Here is a 17,478-nt window from a genome sequence, read left to right as displayed (position 1 = left end):
AAGTCTTCATTTCAAAATGAACAATGTCGTCTTTTTGAGATGATACGTAAACAATACACACTTGTTATAAAAGCAAAGTAGAAACAAAAAAATTAGCCTTAGCTCCAACACTCAGAAGGTAAACATTTTAGTGTTTCCTTCCAGTGCTTTCATTGGCATAGATTTATTCTTTTTTAAAACTACTCAATGAATATTATTACATTTATAGTTGTACAAAGACCATCACAACCCAGTTTTATAGCATTTCCATCCCAAACCCCCAGCCCCCAGATTTATTCTTTTAATTCAGTTGATCTCATTCTGTATATAAAATTTTGTACAGTGTTTTTTGCTGAATATATCTTTTTCTGTTATGATATGGAAAATTATGTAACCATAATTGGTGACCGTTGATAGAGAATCCACAGAGTTAACTTGATGTTTTAGGTATTACCTGTGCTTCCGGTTTTTTAAAATCATGTCTTTATTTAATTAATGTACAAAACTGGGAGATTTTCACATTAGCCTCATCGCTTAGCCGTGTGGTAAATCCTAATACTAACCAGGTCGGTAACCTGAGCGCTTTGGGAGGAATCCGTAGGACAGACAAACGGAAGGAACTGCCAGTCAGGCTTCTTCAGGAATCTAGCCTCTCTGGAGCTGTAAGACTCATGGATTTCTGGTACAGGAGTCTTGAAAAAATTGCTTAAGGCAATGTCACCAGTATCTGGTTGTATATTTCCGCCAAAGATGGCCCAAAAGTTCCATCTCCAGGCCCACATTTTCAAGCATCCTGAAAAGAAAAGACACTGTTTGCAATAAGGGGAAAAAACAGTAAAATGGGCAGGGCCTACATTCTGTGTGACAGGGCTAAGGATCTCCTTTTCAAACATTTATCAAGTATCTTACTCTTATTCTGATTTTTTCTTTTTTTTTGATTTCACTATTTATTTATGACAAACGTTCCATATCTGTGATCCTCCCCAATCAGTTCTTTGAGATGATGCCGTCAGCCTTGGCCAGCCCGGGAGTGAGGTCATCTGACTCCCCCATCCTGCGAATGGGGGGCTGGCGTAGGTTTTAAACTGGCGGTTGAACCGCGTGTCACCTTGTCAACCTCGGCCATGTTCATCTGGATGGACGTGTGGTCCTTGGCAGGATGGTGCCATTAATGGAGCATTTCCAAGGCAGGTACAGGTCCACGAACTCACCTGCGTCGTTCTGCATGTTGAGGGTGCGCCTTGTGTCACCATGACCAGCGCAAGCGCAGAAAGAAGGGTGTTTCTGATCTTTGGTTGGAGCAGTCTGATTTCCTGTGGGCTTCCCTGGTTGGGTCACTTGCTGGCAAGGTGTGTTTTGAGTGGCAGAGCTAGGGTAGCAGAAGCAGAAAAGGCTGGCGCTAGACAGGATGGGCAGAGTCAGCTATGAATATAATTTGTCATTTACCAAATAACTCAGAGATGTATGGTTGTCATTAAATATTTCATGCAAATGCTGTTTTCTTTCCAAGACACATCGTGTGTTATATAGAATACAGTTCCTGAGTATAACAGAGAAGAATGTGCTTCATGCTAAGCAGTTTTTAGAGATTATCTCATTTAAGAACCTCAACAATCCAGTCAACCAACTACAATGGAAAAAATAAAAATCATTTTGAAAAAAAAGAATCTCAACAATCCAGAGGTAAAGTGCTCTTTTCCCTATTTTGTTCGCAAGGTCATTAAACCACAGGAAAGTAAAATAGCTCACCCAAGGGGACATGGCTAGTAAAGATTGAGCCAAGATTAGAACCCAGAGTTGATTTCAAAGGCTGTGGTCTCTGCATTACCTCTCGATACTTCCCTTGTTAAACCTAACAGATAAACGTCCTTGTAATAAAAGCCAAAATGAGTTAATACTTATTGATGAAAGGTGAGATTTTCTCTGAGATCCAGACGTCATTCACAGCATTCTCATGAGAGACCCTAAGGACAGCTCATAAAGACTAGGGGTCAGGGAGTTCCCTTCATGGTTCATGGGTTAGCGGACCCAACCAGGATCCATGAGGATGCAGGTTCGATCCCTGGCCTCGCTCAGTGGGTTAAGGATCTGGCGTTGCAGTGAGCTGCGGTGTGGGTTGCAGACGTAGCTGAGATCCTGCATTTGCTGTGGCTGTGCTATAGGCTGGCAGCTTCAGCTCCAATTTGACTCCTAGCCTAGGAACTTCCATATGCTGGGTGGCGGGGGGGAGGCAAAAAAGACTAGGGATCAGCCAGGTCCAACGGTGGATAAAGAGCTCTGCCCTGCAGGGCTCAAAGACCCAGGGAGGCTCTGACAACAGGAGGCCTCAGGGAGCTTCCACGTCCCATTTTCTCCAAGGCCAGTTCTTGGGACAGATTATATCTGATGGAAACAGAAACTATTGACTTACTGTGTTTTTTAAAAATGTATTTATTTATTTATTCATGTCTTTTTAGGGCCACACCCATGGCATACGGAGGTTCCCAGGCTAGGGACTGAATCAGAGCTACAGTTGCCAGCCTATGCTATAGGCACAGATCCGAGCCACATCAGCAACCTATTGCCACAAGTCACGGCAACACCAGATCCTTAATCCACTGAGCAAGGCCAGGGATTGAACCCATGTCCTCAGGGATACTAGTCAGGTTCGTTACCTCTAAGCCACAACAGGAACTCCTACTGTGCTTTTTAAAATTCCTGTATAGTAGAATGATTAGATCATAAGAACACCATCTGTTTTCCCACTAGACTTGAGTTTTGTGAAGTCAGGGACCATACGTAATCTTCTTTATTGCTAAATTCCCACTCCTAATAGAGTATTTAGTCAATAGTAGCTGCTCCATAAAAATGTGTGGAATGAATGAATGAATGAATAGAATATCTAACTATGTCTGGGCCAAAGGTATAGACTGGAGTTCAGAATCAACTCCCCTGGTATGGATGTGTTTCTCAGGATGTGCAGTCTGAATTGAGGTGGCCCCAATCAGGACTGGTCAGGGAGCATGTGCTGTTTCCACTTTTTGATATGCGTAATAAACTCTTGGTCATAAGCAGGAAGCCATCTGATATGGGAAATGAAGTGTTTCCTTTTTTTTCTCTGCCCTTGCATCGTGGTGTAAAGATCAACTCTTTCTTTTTCTCTTTCCCTCGATTCCTCAGGCGAACTGGACTTATGCTAGGCTTACGAGGAGAATCCCTCCTACAGAAAGTGCTTACCACATCCTGCTTGTTCCCCAAAGGGAAAAGTTGGGCTGAACGTGTACATTAAGCCCGGTCATTAAGCAATTAATATTGTGCCTAAGAAACAAAGAGCAAGAGCATTACAAGTGGATTTTGTCATAATCCTACATCTCCCCAATGTGTAAACTCCAGGAAAGTCCAGATCCCCAGCAGGAACCCATCTGCTGTGTTTCTAGTATGATACTCTTCTGTTTATATTTGCTCATTTCTCTCGCAGAGTGCCAGGAGAGAAAAAGTGACATTTAAAAAATTCATCTGCTAGTATTTATGCAAACACGACTCTCTCCAAGTGTGGGCTGAGCAGTGTGAAGAAAGCAGATGCAAATGCCTCCAACAGACCACAATGAAATGTTAATAAAGAGAAAGGAGAGATGTGTACACTCACCTTCTAAGATCCGAAGGGCAGAGAGGGCCACTCTCCCCTGACCAGCTGCACTTGAGGGAGAACCTCTGGGCCTCGAGCCCCAGATTTAGAGGCTTGTTTGAACCTGTCGGTGAATCTGCTGGGTTTCTCCTCTGCGCCAGCCAGCTAGGGGATTATAAAAGCTTAAGATTCCTGCCTGAGGATATAACATTAAACGCTTATAAAAGAGCATGTCACTGACCTAAGGAGAAAGGGGAGGAAACATTGGTTCAACTGAATGATCAGCCCAGCTTTTTGGCAAGTGTTTCCCACACAATATCTCATTGAATTCTGACGGCTCTCTTGTGATACTGTCATCCTCGTTCTTGGGATTCAGCCTCACAGTGGCCGTATAACTTGTTCGACATCATATAACTTAGGCTGTCTATTTTGAAAATCCATGCTCTTTCCCTTAAATCATACTTAAGGCGCTTCTGAGTCTTAAAATCCAATAGGATCTAAATAGCTGACATTGGTTGACTATTTATTATGAGATAGGCAAAAGTCTAAGTTCTTTATATATGTCAACAGATTTAAATTTCCCCATCACTCTATGAGGTGAGTACCACTATTACCCCATTGTAAGGATGGAGAGATTCATTTTACCGATACCTAATGTCCAAATCACAAGGAAACAGAGCCCAGTCTGAATCCCGCGTCTATGCATTTAAGCACTCCACCGCACTGCCTCTCCTATGAGGTGTGCTTTTAAACTCATCCTAGAATTTTCCCTCCCCTTCAGCTACCGAAACCTACATTAATATAATGAGGACAGCATTCCATATACACAGTCCAGTAAGTCCTCTCTCTCAGCAGCTTCCACAATCAGGGCTTCAACCAACATCAGATGGAAAATATTCAGGAAACAAACAAACAAACAGAAAGCCCCCAAAAAGCAAAACTTGAATTTGCTGCCCTGGCAACTATTGACAGAGCATTTACATTGTTATTACATTGCAGTAAGTAATCTAGAGATGATTTTAAAGTATACAGGGGGATACACTAAGTTATATGCAAATGCATAATGTTATATAAGGGACTTGAGGATCCCTGGAGTTTGGTATCGGTAGGGGGTCCTGGAATCAATCCTGGAGGAAAGACTACTTCAGCTCCTCTCTGAATCTCTCTTCTTGCAGTCCACATCTCAGAGGGCTGGCCTGGAGGTGTAACGCCTTGGACAGATCAAGACTTACAACATGCTTGGAAAAATGAACTGGATAATCTATATTCTTTAGGAGTCCAAGAACCAAGCACTCTAGGGGGTTCCCATTGTGGCTCAGGAGAAACACACCTGACTAGTATCCACGAGGATTTGGGTTTGATCCCTGGCCTCGCTCGGCTGGTTAAGCATCCAGCATTGCTGTGAGCTGTGGTGTAGGTTGCAGATGAGGCTCAGATTCCGAGTTGCTGTGGCTGTGCTGTGGGCTGGCAGCTGTGGCTCTGATTCGACCTGCTAGCCTGGGAACTCCCATATGCCGCAGGTGCAGCCCTAAAAAGACACACACACAAAGACAAAAAAAGACAAAAACAAGGGCTCTAATTTTAGAGTTTCCCCCTTAGTATAAAGAGAATGGTCTTTTGCTTATGATAAAGGTTAGCAGGCGGAAGCAGCCTGATGCTAGAAGGAGACAGAGTGAACCACAGCACACCAGGCCGGGGTCCCTCTGCCCACATCTCACCTCTCCTCTCCAGGTCTCTGCCCGGAGAGAATGAAATAAATTAAGAGAACATCAAGGGCAGGAGAGCTGTTTCCGCTTCCTGTCGAATGCTTTGTTATGGCACCTTGTGGCAGAGGGCCCAGCGATGGGCTGAGGGCGCCAGGGGCCTGAGCTCAGAAGCGAGAGGAGGGCTGTTTACCGAGAAGCAAGCGGAAGAACCAAAAGAAGGCGCCTTGACCCAAAGACACAGAATTGAGCCTGAAGAGACATTTCGATAATTGAATGACGAAGTTTTAAAATGTAAGAAACCAAAAGGAGTTTTTTCCCTCTTGCTCCCCAGCAGGTGGGGGCTCACAAGGGATATCAGAGTGGCTCTGAGAAAAAAGAAACTGTTTTCTTGACACATCTGAGTGGGGTGAGTAATTTAGCAATCCTGGTTTACACAGGAAAGGGGAGGCTGATGTGAGTTTCAGCAGTCAGAAGCCAGGCGGCTGCTGTCCCCCTTCCTCCCTCTCCATGGCAGTGGGGGAAGGGGGGGATCCCCAAGACCTTTCTTTGAAAACCTGGTCCCATAAGAACAGGCTCATGAACCTCAAGCACAATGTGCACTGTGGGTAAAGTGCCCTCTCTCTGCTCTCTGGGGTGGCCCGTGATGATGGTGGCATCCTCTGGGTCCAAAGGGTGGGATGTTGGCCACCTTTTATGCCTGTGGGTACCCAGGACAATGACCACCCAGAGGAATGAGAAATAAGATCCTAGTCCCCAGTCTCCCCTCACTCCCACCGCAAGAGGACGCTGAAGAGCAGCTGAGGAGAAGGAAAAAGAGGAGGCAAGCTGGGCGGTGAAGGATGAGGAGCTGCTGGAGTTCCCCTGTGGCTCAGGGGTAATGAACCTGGCCAGTACACATGAGGACATGGGTGTAATCCCTGGCCCCCATCAGTGGGTTAAGGATCCTGCGTTCCGTGAACTGTGGTGTAGATTGCAGACACGGCTCGGATCCGGCATGGCTGTGGTTGTGGTGTAGGCCGGCAGGTGTAGTCCGATTCAACCCCTAGCCTGGGAATTTCCATATGCTGTGGGTGCAGCCCTAAAAGGACAAAAAAAAAAAAAAAAAAAAAAAAAAAAGGATGAGGAGCTGAACTCAGCAGTCTTCTCCAGCAAGTCAACATGAATGCAGGGAAAGGAGCTTCATGTGAGAAGGTTGCTAGTCCTCTAGAAACAGAAAATGAGAAAAGCCTCTTCTCCAAGTACAGAAATGACCCTTTTTATCTATAGCCAGTCTTCCCTGATGACAGGCTGCAAAAACTGCAGTTGATAGGTGCCCACGTTTGGAAGTTCAAATCCCAGTTTTTCCACTTCTTTCCTGTGTAACCTTGGGCACGCTACCCAAGGTTTCTGGCATTGAGAAGGTATACTTTCATCCATCCAGTGGAGAAAATAATGATGCCTTCCTCAAAGGATTGTTGGAGGATTAAATAACATATATAAAACCTAAAGAACAGGAGTTCCCATCGTGGCACAGTGGAAACGAATCTGACTAGGAACCATGAGGGGCAGGTTCAATCCCTGGCCTTGCTCAGTGGGTTAAGAATCCGGCATTGGCATGAGCTGTGGTGTAGGTCGCAGACACAGCTCAGATCCCGTGTTGTGGCTGGGGTGTAGGCCGGCAGCTGTAGCTCCCATTTGACCCCTAGCCTGGGAACCTCCATATGCCGTGGGTGTGGCCCTAAAAAGCAATAAATGAATACAGAAATAAATAAATCCTAAAGAACATTATCTGGCACATACTGGGCCCCCAGGAAGCTTGGCTATTATTACTTTTATGAGAAAGATAAAAGTAGCATGATTTTGAAGGTCCTTTCTAGTTTTAGGTATCCCTAAATTTATTGACAAGTGATTAAGGGCAAACTCTAATTGGATTTTTCAACAAACAAGTCATAAGGTACCTCCCTCCATTGGCCAATTACCTTTTACAAGAAACTGCACCCCACACCCTGGAAAGAAAGGTGTTCATTCAAGGAATCAAATCCTTCAGCCCAATAAGGTTTTGAAACAAGTTTGACGTCCTAACCCTTTCTATCATTAAGGAAATTCTGAGAGCCATGTTCTATAAGAAGACAGTCACAGTTCTTTTGTGGCCCAGTGGGTTACAGATCTGTCATTGAAACTGCAGTGGCTTGAGTCACTGCTGTGGCACGGGTTCAATCCCTTACCCAGCCACTGTCCTTTTCTTCCTATAGGCTGGGTTCCAGATCAAGTCAGCCACTAGTCAAAATGGGCATTGCAGTGGAATAATAATATTCATCAAAAGATTGTAGGATCAGGACGCCCTGAGGTTTCAATGTTGACCCCATGCCTTCCTGACCGTGAAAGCCTAAGAGAGTTGTTTCTAAAAATGAGAGTAATGGAGTTCCTGCTGTGGCTCAGGGGGTTAGGAACCGGCACAGTGTCTGTGAGGATGCAGGTTTGATCTCTGGCCGCACTCAGTGGGGTGAGGATCCGGCATAGCCACAAGCGACACAGAGCCGCAGGTGCGGCTTGAATCCGGTTTTGCTAGGACTGTGCTGCAGGCCCACAGCTGCAGCTCCAATTTGACCCCTGGGAACTGCCATATGCCACAGGTTCGGCTCTAAAAAGAAAAAGAAAAAAAAATTTTTAAGAAAAAATAACATGAAAATGAGGATAATAAAGCCTACGTAGTAGGGTCTTGGGAGGGAGGATTAAATTAAATTAAAGGGACCCATATAAAGTAGGTCCTCAAATGTCACTTCCCTCTTCCTCATTCCCCTTCTCCTGCTAAGATACAGAGTTGGATGACTCTGTGGGGAGGAGGGATTCATTAAATGATGTGTCAAGATATTTTTCTCCCACTTTTCTGAGGCAAGGTACCATGAAGATGGGAGGGGGAAAGTGCCCTTTGTTCTCATCCTCTCTACCTGGTTGAAATTGTTCATTTTCCTCTTCTAGCACTTTATTTATTTATTTGTTTATTTTTGCCTTTTCTAGGGCCGCACCAGTGGCATATGGAGGTTCCCAGGCTAGGGGTCTAATTGGAGCTGTAGCCGCCAGCCTACGCCACAACCACAGCAACTCGGGACCCGAGCCATGTCTGCGACCTACACCACAGCTCACAGCAACGCCGGATCCTTAACCCACTTAGCAAGGCCAGGGATCGAACCCCCAACCTCATGGTTCCTAGTCGGATTAGTTAATCACTGGGCCACAACGGGGACTCCTCTTCTAGCATTTTCAAACAGTGATCAAAATCCAGCTGACGTTAAATTATCTAGCTACCCTAAGACCACCTCAACCCGCCTAGCGTACGTGTCCTATGGATCTCTGTTAGAAGTGGGAACAGGAGTTCCTGTCGGGGCTCAGCGGTAATGATGCAGGTTCGCTCCCTGGCCATGCTCAGTGGGTTAAGGATCTGGTTGGCTGTGGTACAGGCCAGCAGCTACTGTTCTGATTGGACCCCTAGCCTGGGAACTTCTGTATGTCATGGATGCTGCCCCAAAAAACAAAAACAGAAGAAGAAATGAAAAAGCGGAAACCAATAAGGCATCAGGAACATCCATCCTAACATGGCCCCTTTCAAGTTTATGGGATGTGTGCAACACCCAAGGAGGCAGGACAAGCTGGGAGGGCGGAGTCAGGCTTGGGCAAGGCATTGTGATTCTTCATTATCAAGGGAGAAGTTCATGCCAGTGCTGCCAGATTCTTTTTTTTTTTTTTTTTTTTTTTTTTTGTCTTTTTGCCATTTCTTGGGCCGCTCCCGCGGCATATGGAGGTTCCCAGGCTAGGGGTCTAATCGGAGCTGCAGCCACCGGCCTATGCCAGAGCCACAGCAACGCGGGATCCAAGCCGCGTCTGCAACCTACACCACAGCTCACGGCAACGCTGGATCCTTAACCCACTGAGCAAGGGCAGGGACCGAACCCGCAACCTCATGGTTCCTAGTCGGATTCGTTAACCACTGCTCCACGACGGGAACTCCCAGTGCTGCCAGCTTCTTATTGGAGCTTTAAAGGCAAAGCTGAGCATCCAATCTGACCCTCTCTGGTTTTATCAGTTCACAATCCCAGAGCCCTTCTCTTCTCAGCTAAACTCCATCCAAACACCCAACCATCAAACTCACAGAGGCTTCACCCTACTTCCCCATCCACTCCTTTTCTTCAATTGCCAGAGAACTTTTCTGAGATGAACCAGAGGCCAAGAACCTGGGGCCCCTTGGCCAGGAGTCATCTTAGCTGCTGACACACACACACACAAGTGCTGACATTGGAAAGTACCACTGCTGAATCAAAAAGCCACTTCCTAGAGATGACAGAAGTGCCCAAGGCTTGGTTCCGGGAATACCGCTGATTTGGTCCAGAACCTTGAAGGCTTCCATGCCTCAGTTTCCCAGCATGTGGCAACAAAGGAAAATTGCTACCTACCGCCCAACCTGTCATCACTGTAAGTTTAAATGACTAGACTAACTTCAAAATGCTGTGAAAAGTAATTAGTATTTACTGTGTTTTCTGCGATGAAAGGTGCCAAAATTAGGCAGCACTGAGTCAAGCAGTACGGTGTCTCAGCTGGGGTACAGCGAAGAGCTGACAGACTTCCTTTGGCTTGTAAACTGAACTTTAATTTTTTGCCACGGTAGATATTTCTCAATAACAATTATTTTATTTTCTCCTTTGTAAAATACTTTCACCTGTCTTCTGGCAAGTCTGAGGCATGAACAGCAGTGCTGAAGTACAAAACCCACTCCTCCTAGGTGAACTGTTCAGGATTGCCATTAAAAAAAAATAGTTGAACACGATGGAGGATAATGTGAGAAAAAGAATGTATATGTATGTATAACTGGGTCCCTTTGCTGTACAGCAGAAATTGACACAACACTGTAAATCAACTATAATAAACATTTAAAAAAAATAGTTGAATATCTTTGAGACTCTTCTTCATACCATGTCAGCCAAGGGGCTAGTACTTAGCTTTTTTTTCTTTCCAATGAAACAAGTGAAATGTGCAGGACGGAGAGTCTAGGAGATCCTGTTCGGCTTCTGCCCTGAAAGCCGTCTTTGTCTTCCCTTGCATTTTCAGATGAGCTTCATTCCAGACTCATTTTGGACTTGTAGCCGTTTCTCTGCTCCCAGGCCACTTATGCTTTGCCTCTCTGCTTAAACCTCAAGAGCACACTACGAAAAGAAGTTTGATGGTTTGCAGTCGGCCATCCCAAACCTCTGATGTAAGAGATGCAGAGCAGGCTGGAGTGGGCCTTGGCTGCTCTGACAGAAGAGCCTCGAGAGGAGGAGGAAGTGGGAAGAGGCCCTGGGGCTGCGGTGGAGACTCTATCAGCAAAGTCAGCACCTACAGGCAGCCCGAGGTAGCAAACAAACCTGCTCCTGGGCGCCCCGCGGTGAAGCTGCCCTATCAGTCAACATCTGGGGCAGGCGTTTCTGCACACTCTCTGCACTCCTACATGCCGTCGGTGACGCAGGCACCTGCCAAGTCGAGGGGCTGTTTCTTGTGGGGCTGAAGCCTCTGCCTCCTTCTCCTCTCCTCTCTGTGCCCCCGCACCACTCTGATCCTGATTCTTCTCAGGGTCCCTACTCCACGCTGGTTCTACTTGAAATCAGTTCCCAGGGGCCAGGATGTCCACAGTTTAGCTGATACCCTTCAAAACAAAAAGGAAAAAAATATCATCATCACTAAAATGAAAAAGGGAGCCCCCACTCCTGACATCATTTTGATGTTTTGACCCTTTGGCAGTGCGCCAGTTTCCACCTACGTCCTGTCTTTGCATCGGCATCTGCCTTCTCTGTGCCCTCTTCCTTCTTCCTCCCACTGGGTCAACCCACTGAGAGCCATCCCTCAACATGGCTGGCCAGCAAGCTACTTGTCTTATAAATTCATCCTCAGGGAGTTCTTGTAGTGGCTCATTGGGTTAGGAACCTGACGTAGTGTCTGTGAGGATGTGGGTTCGGTCCCTGGCCTCACTCAGGGGGTTAAGGATCTGGTGTTGCCATGAGCTCTGGTGTGGGTCACAGATGCAGCTTGGATCCTGTATTGCTGTGGCTGTGGCATAGGCCTCAGCTGCAGTTCCAATTCAGCCCCTAGCTTGGGAACTTCCATATGCTGCAAGTGTGGATATAAAAAGGAAAAAAAAGTTCATCCTCAAAACTATTGTTGAGTTAAAATAGTCTTGGGCCCTTGATCAAGAAGGATCAGCAATGTGCCTTGAAGCATCCAGGCCTGTCACCCCTCTGAACACATCTAGGACTTATTTCTCTCCATTTTTATAACACATCAGCCTCTCTGAATCTCTGCCTTCCCTAGTGTTAGATTGCTTTGAGGTTAGCTGTGAGATGAAGCCCCGTTGCCAGAAGTTCAAGGTAACAGTGAAAATACTACACTGACCCTCAGACAGAAGACTGACATGCTTCTTACCTGCCAGGAATCAGTAACCACAGGACTGAATTGATTTCCAAGATTCAGGATACGCTGAGTGGTCTTAATTGCTAACAGCCAACGGAGGAAGGGGACACCTCAAACCAGTCTATCCTGTGAAGTACTGGGCACAGTCAGCTCACTAAGAACGATGGTTTGCCCATTTTTTTGTGGTTTGCCATCACTTTGGCAGGATAATAATTCCCAAGGGCCAATTTACCCCATGGACTGCCACTCAGCGATTTAAAACAGCAACAGCAGGAGTTCCCGTCGTGGCGCAGTGGTTAATGAATCCAACTAGGAAGCATGAGGTTTCAGGTTCAATCCCTGGCCTTGCTCAGTGGGTTAAGGATCTGGCGTTGCCATGAGCTGTGGTGTAGGTTGCAGACGCAGCTCAGATCTCGCGTTGCTATGGCTGCGGCGTAGGCCAGAAAAAACTGCAATTAGACCCCTAGCCTGGGAACCTCCATATGCCGCGGCAAGTAGCCCTAGAAATGACAAAAAGCCAATAAATAAATAAATAAATAAAGCAACAACAAAACTTAGGTTTGTCTATTGAGAAGAAAACCAAATCTTTGGCCAGAAGACAGAGATAATGTCTTTTGGATCTCTGAGCCTAATGGTCTCAGAAAAATATATTTACTGAGGTCATTTGATTTGCCTGAGGGTTAGTCATACATAATTTCCCAATCATTTCAGTCTTAGAACTGCCCTTGGAAGGCAAATCTTCATCTTAGGGTACAATCAGATAATGGATTATCGCAAGATTAATTTCTTTTTTTTCTTTCTCTCTCTCTCTCTTTTTTTTTCTTTGCTTTTTAGGGCCACACCCATGGCATATGGAGGTTCCCAGACTAGGGGTCCAGTCAGAGCTGTAGCTGCGGGCCTACACCACAGTCACAGCAATGACAGATCTGAGTCTCTTCTGCAACCTACACCACAACTCACGGCAAGGCCAGATCTGCAACCCACTGAGCGAGGCGAGGGATTGAACCTGCATCCTCCTGGACACTAGTGGGATTCGTTTCCACTGCACCACAATGGGAACTCCCAGACTAATTTCTTTTTTTTTTTTTTCTTTTTTTGTCTTTTTCCCTTTTTTAGGGCCACTTCCCACGGCATATGGAGGTTCCCAGGCTAGGGGTCGAATCGTAGCTGTAGCCGCCGGCCTACACCACAGCCACAGCAATGCAGGATCCGAGCCACATCTGCGACCTACACCACAGCTCAGGGCAACGCCAGATCCTTAACCCACTGAGCAAGGCCAGGGATCGAACCTGAAACCTCATGGTTCCTAGTCGGATTTGTTAACCACTGCGCCATGATGGGAACTCCTCCCAGACTAATTTCTTGATTTTTATAAAATGTCATGAGTCGGGGTAGCAGGATGGCATGGGCCTCCTGTTAAAGCCTGGGCCTCCCGTTAAAGCCTGGGCCTCCCCAATGCTTACAAGTGGTTGGTCATTGATGATTTGTTAAAGACGTTTCTCTCTAAAAACTGGTGGCGGGGAGAAGGAGGGTCCAATGTGGTCACCAAGGTGGCCGGAAATCCAAATGCTATCACGGATAAAACTCCTGGCATAAGAGAAAAGGAAGGCAGGCAGCAGGTCCGGACTGTGCGTTTCCGAGGTCATGTCTGCAGTCTCCTGGGCCACAGCTTTGGCTGGCTCAGAATGCAGTTTATTCAGGCAGTGCAGCTGGGGGCAGCAGGGCTTTGGCTACAAAAGCATCGGCTGGTGAGAGAAAATCAAAATAATCCCCATTAAGTTCCCATTATCTTAAAAATTAGAAACCCTAATGAGAGGCGTCCAGAGCCAGCAGAGCTGCAGGAGGGCACATCTGATGGACGCTGTCCTCTGGGAGGATGTCACCGTTGCCATGGGCAAGCTGAGTGCCCGCGTGCCTCCGAGCAGTTTCCCTGGAAGCAGCCAAGATGGATTGGGCGCCCCAGGACCAAAGCCACGATGAGGAGACAGAGAAGCAGCCCAGCGGCGACAATGGATGAATCCTGAAGGAGACCCTGGGCCTGAGGGGATGACCATCTTGAACCCTGCATTTGGTTAGTTGTTCCTCAGAAACTCAGAACAGATTGAACTTTGCCGGTCCCAGATTCTTTTAAAGTGCTGCCTAAAGGTGGATCAACGGCCCTGCGAAGGATTTCCTCACCTTTATGATGCTCTTATTTCTGATGAGAAAAAGAATGCTAACAGAGTTCCTCTTATGGCTCAGGGGGTTAGGAATCCAACTAGTGCCCATGAGGATGTGGGTTCGATCCCTGGCCTCGCTCAGTGGGTTGAGGATCCCGCATTGCAGCAAGCTGCAGCATAGGTTGCAGGTGTGCCTCAGATCTGGCGTTGCTGTGGCTGTGGTGCAGGCCAGCAGCTGCAGCTCTGATTCGACCCCTAGCCTGGAAACTTCCATATGCCATATAAGTGCTCCACTCCGCCGCCCCCCCACACACAAAAAAAAGAAGAATGCTTATTCCCCTGGCAATGAGCAGCTGAGGAAACACTGCTCTCTAGACCTGGAGAATGGTTCTCAGTGTTTTCTGTCCAAACACTGCATCTCACCAGCTCTGCATTACATCTTGGCGCTGCGCAGCCCAGTGATACCACATCATCGCGTGGCGCTGAGCCAAGCGTGTGCCCGGCAGCGCTTAGCACCATACAGGGAATCTACAGGGCCCTCCAGGCTCCCTCCACCGCACTCCTACTGGAGCAGAGGAGGAGATAACCAGGCGGCAAGTCACGACGTTGTTAGGTGTTGTTATTATTACGCTGATGTGTAATAAATCTGCGTGGTGCCATAAATTAAGGCAAGGCTCTGTTCTCACTTTACACACTGCCAATAGTTTTATTGTAACAGCTCGAAGACGTGAGTTTTCCTTTTTAGGCAGAGCAGAGGAAGCTGTGAACTCTGAGGCGAGCACAAAAGGATAGTCAATGTAGTTTGCAAGACAGGTACTGTACAAAAGCCAGCTCATCAGGGCAGCCGGCATCCAACACTTGTGTGCTTCCTGGTGTTAACGGAATTTCCAAGGCCTTGCAAGACCCAGAAGAATTCATTTGAAGTCATTTTCACATCAATGTATACACGTTCTGCAAAGCTGACCTCTCCACCAAGACTTACAGGGCTTTCTTTGGGTGATAAATCTGAGCTGGTTCTGAGATCACACAAATTGGTTCTGGAACTCATTAAAGTCAGCAAATGAGTGTTTGTGAGAGTTGCATAGGCTGCAGTTGTGATGATCTGTTCGTTTTGGCAATTATGGCCCAAAGGGTGAAGAGAGGGGCGGTGAGAAACCCCACAACTCCCAGCAAGAAGATGAGATGATGATGCATTGGAGATGCATGTCCAAGGATGCGCACGCCCAGGCTTTCTCCCTTCACACCGTGCCCCTCAGTCTGCAGGAGGCAAGAGAAGGGCTGGAGAAATGGTCCCCTTTACCCTTTGCCAAGTTTTAAGCCCAGGCATGAGGCCTTTAATCATGTCCTCAGCATATCTGACACCTGATGGATTTTTTTTGTCAGGAGCCCGCCTCTTTGGTAGCAAATCTATCTCTATTCTTTGTTTTGGAGTTTATCCTTCTCTCTTTAAATTCAAAGCCTTTACTCTTAAAAATTAGTCCTTTAAGATTTCTTAACCCTCTGGTTCCAGAGTCTTCCGTGAATCTTTTTCTTCTGTCTCACTAAGCTCATAGGTTCCTTTCGCCTAAACTAGGTGTAATAGGTGCTGGTACACTGCCTTTTTTTTTTTTTCTTTTACAGCTGTACCTGTGGTCCACGGAAGTTCCCAGGCAAGGGGTCAAACTGGAGCTGCAGCTGCAGCCTATGCCACAGCCAGGGCAATACTGGATCCAAGCCGTATGTGTGGCCTACAACACAGCTCATGGCAATGCTGGATCCTTAACCCACTGAGCAAGGCCAGGGATTGAACCCTCATCCTCACGGGAACAAGGTTGAGTCCTTATCCCACTGAGCCAGGATGGAAACTCCACTGGGGCTCTGCTGTAGTGTCGCTGTAGCCAGAATGTTTATTAAGCTTCTGGGTACATAGTTGATACTCAATATATAAATATGAATGAACTGATGTTCAAAAGAGCTGTATAGCTCAATCTACACCTACCAGCTCTGTTCCCCTAGTTTACCATCATCTCTCTATTGCCCTGAAAAACTGGGCACTCCCCATGACCTGCTGGCCTCAAACAACCAACACCCTTGGTAATCCCCTTGGCAAAACCCTAACACTCACCCCTTCGGTCCTCCTTAGAAAATACTGCACTCTTTCACTTAAATCTCATTTATTAGCAGCAAGCACTAAGACAGGAAATTTCATTCTCAGAGTCTGAGTAATCTCATGAATTCTATTTTTTTCTCCTATGTTTTCCCCTAATGCATTCTATCTCTGGTTAATCTGTAACAAGCCTAATCAGTACAAACTCTGGAAAGGCTGAGGTCATAATTTCTGAATCTGGTTTGAATTTGGGATTTGCTCCCTCAACTCGAAATTAATATTGTAAATGTACTTAGAAGGGTGTTTTCCACTTTCTGGCCTCGAACTAATGTTTTTTACACACAGTGTAGTATCTGGCTCACCTAATTATTCAAATGGAAAGGAAATTTCCAATCCCTTTTTTGGCCTTTCCTCTATCTCACTACTGCCTCCCACCAACACACACACACACACACACACACACACACACATCCCTGGAAATGGGAAAGATGGAGTCCTCGCTCGAATTCCCCTTAGGTTGTATCATTGTTTGAAAGTGATTGGTTCTCATCCAGAAACAGACATGGACAGAGTAAGGAGTTACTGTTTTAGCTCAACCATATAAAGCAGCACAAACTCTAGGCTTTAAGCTTTCTGTAAGGCTGCTCTGGGATAGGGTTTTCTTCCTAATGAATAAGTGGATTCCCATTAACGAACATTTACTGAGTGCTTATTTTGTGCCCAGTACTGTATTGTTTATTGTATTAGCTCATTTAACTTAATTCTTGCCCTTTAAAGTAGCACTGATGTTTTCATTTTAGAAATGAGGAAGTGCATATTTAAAAGTACTATGTGACTTGTGCTGAGTGGTAGAACCAGACTTTTGGGTTCCAGCTCTACTGTTCTTCACATTTCACTATGTTTCCTCCAGTCTGATTTTTAACTTCATGCTAAAAACCTCCTATATACAAGAAATGGAACTCTGTGTACAAGGGGGTTCCTCTTAAATAACCTAAAGATGGATATATCGTTACAATAAATACCATTCTTTTTTTTTCTTTTTTCTTTTTTTTTGGGGGGGGGGGCGGTGCCTGTGGCATGTGGAAGTTCCCAGGCCAAGGATCGAACCTGCACCACAGCAGCAATCTGAGCCACTGCAGTGGCAGTGCCAGATCCTTAACCTGCTGCACCACAAGGGAACTCCCAACAAATACCATTCTGATGAAACTGCATTCTCGAGCTGACATAAGCTCCTCAGTTTCATCTAGTAAATATTGGGGTAATACTTTACAAAGTCTTACCCAAATTTCTCAGTGGAAATTTAGTCTTCTTTTTTCTTTGTCTTTCTGTTTCTTCAGCCACCCCTATAGGATGTGGAAGTTTCTGGGCCAGGGATCAAATCTGAGCTGGAGCTGTGACCTACGCCACAGCTGCAGCAGCGCAGGATCCTTAACTCACTGCACTGGATCAGGGATCAAACCCGTGCCTCCGCCGAGAGGTGCCAGATCATTAATCCACGGCACCACAGCGGGAACTCCACTCAATGGAAAT

General features: G+C 46.3%; 1 pseudogene; it reads right to left on the bottom strand.

The window, feature by feature from the left end:
• On the bottom strand, positions 420–1,689 carry LOC110260472 (annotated as a pseudogene).

Source organism: Sus scrofa, chromosome 4 (assembly GCF_000003025.6).
Source record: "Sus scrofa isolate TJ Tabasco breed Duroc chromosome 4, Sscrofa11.1, whole genome shotgun sequence".
Taxonomy (NCBI): domain Eukaryota; kingdom Metazoa; phylum Chordata; class Mammalia; order Artiodactyla; family Suidae; genus Sus; species Sus scrofa.
Note: the sequence above shows the minus strand (reverse complement) of the source record. Positions and strands in the feature narration are given on the sequence as shown.